General features: G+C 42.0%; 1 pseudogene; it reads right to left on the bottom strand.

Moving 5' to 3' along the window:
- Nucleotides 1-528: 528 nt before the first annotated feature.
- LOC138809285 (ubiquitin-ribosomal protein eS31 fusion protein-like) lies at nucleotides 529-1,005 on the bottom strand (annotated as a pseudogene).
- Nucleotides 1,006-1,672: the final 667 nt, after the last annotated feature.

Genomic DNA, 1,672 nt, shown 5'->3' with positions numbered 1-1,672 from the left:
GTGGAAATTTTCTATTTCATTTTGTTAACTATTTTTCCTGTTCTACTTTTTTTTTGGGGGGGGAGTGAGGGAGGAGGCTCTTCTTTCAGATGCAGATGATGACTTTTATTTATAGTTGCTTTAATCCTTTTCTCCCTCTTTTATTACTTCAAGCATTTCCCAGATGTGTTTTATTTTGAGAACTGGTCTTTTGTGCTTCTATTGTTTTACTCATTTGCAGAAGAAGATGATGTTTTGATCCCCACCCCCCTCCTCTTTCTTCTTCTTTGCTGGGATTGGGCTTTATTCCCAGGCCTAACTTTTTTTTTTTTTTTGCTCACAGTTGGTACTCTACCACTTGAGCCATGCCTCCAGTTCTGTCTTTTTGCTTGCTAATTGGAAATAGTCTCTTGGATTTTTGTCTGTCTGGTCTGGCTTTGATTCTTAATTTCAGTTTCTTGAGTGGTTAGGCTTATAGGTGTGAGCCAGTAGCACCTGCCATGGTTCAGTTCTTTTTTTTTTTTTTTTAAGTGTATGCCTTTTATTAATTCATATATAATCACTGTCATCCAGTTTGTTGAAACAGTAAGTTCGACATCACTTGCCATAATAATGTCTGTCAAAGTGGCTAGCCATAAAACTCCAGCACCACATTCATCTGAAGGGCACTCTCAATGATGGCAGCTTTATTTTGCCATTTTCATCCATGGTATAGTATTTCAGGACAGCCAGCTTAGTTTCTTTCTCTTCCGCTTGTTCTTCTTGGAAGTAGTATAACACTTCTTTTTTTTGTTGTTGTTTTGCCATGAAATCTTAACACTAGATGAAGAGTGGACTCCTTTTGCATGTTGTAGTCAGATCAGGTACATCCATTTTCCAGCTGCTTACCATCAAAGATCAGTCTTTGCTGATCAGGAGGAATTCCTTCCTTATCCTGAATCTTGACCTTTACATTTTGTGTAGTATCTCAGGGTTCCCCCTCAAGCGTGGCGGTCTTCCCCTGAGGGTTTTGACAAAAACCTGCATGCTGGCCATGGTGTGATCATGGATGGTAGACAAGAAAGGCCCATGTTTCAGTTCTTGCTTACATCTTTGGCTGCCTATTTTCTCCTTTTACCTCATCCTTTTGCTAGTTGTTTCAACTTCAAGATTACTGTGTGTTTGTTCCTGAGGGTTACCAAAGAGGCAGAGGGATCTGTCCATTCCTGATACTGATAGTGCCTCTTGGCAGCAAGAACACACAGATGTTAAATGAGGATCAAAACCCTCTGTCAGGCAAGGTAAACCAGACATGAGGTGCTGCGAGTGTCTACAAGAAGGAGAAGGAGTTATGGAAGAGTTATGGTGGTTGAGATGCTCAAAGCCTGGCATGGAAGGCTGAATCAGTTATCAGTGAGCTTCCTGTCTGTTGAGGACTAGGGAGGAGAGGGCTAAGGATGACCAGCAGGCATTACAATGTGGGTGGGATCTACACAGGGAAGGCTCACTTGGCTTAGACTTTGGGTCTTCCAACTTCATAGTCAGGGCTCAAATCTTTCTTTTTTGCTAGCTATGTGACTTTGGGTCAGCTGCGTGATTTCTCTGAGCCTTATTTTCCTCACTGGTTCGCATGGGAATAAGTCATTTCAAGGTGTTGTTAAATGCAGAGTAAGGGGCTGGGAAGGTGGCTCAGTGGTAGAGCGCTTGCCTTGCA

The sequence above is a fragment of the Dipodomys merriami genome, unplaced genomic scaffold (assembly GCF_024711535.1).
Source record: "Dipodomys merriami isolate MVZ:Mamm:240054 unplaced genomic scaffold, mDipMer1.0.p SCAF_49, whole genome shotgun sequence".
In the NCBI taxonomy this organism is placed as follows: Eukaryota; Metazoa; Chordata; class Mammalia; order Rodentia; family Heteromyidae; genus Dipodomys; species Dipodomys merriami.
Note: the sequence above shows the minus strand (reverse complement) of the source record. Positions and strands in the feature narration are given on the sequence as shown.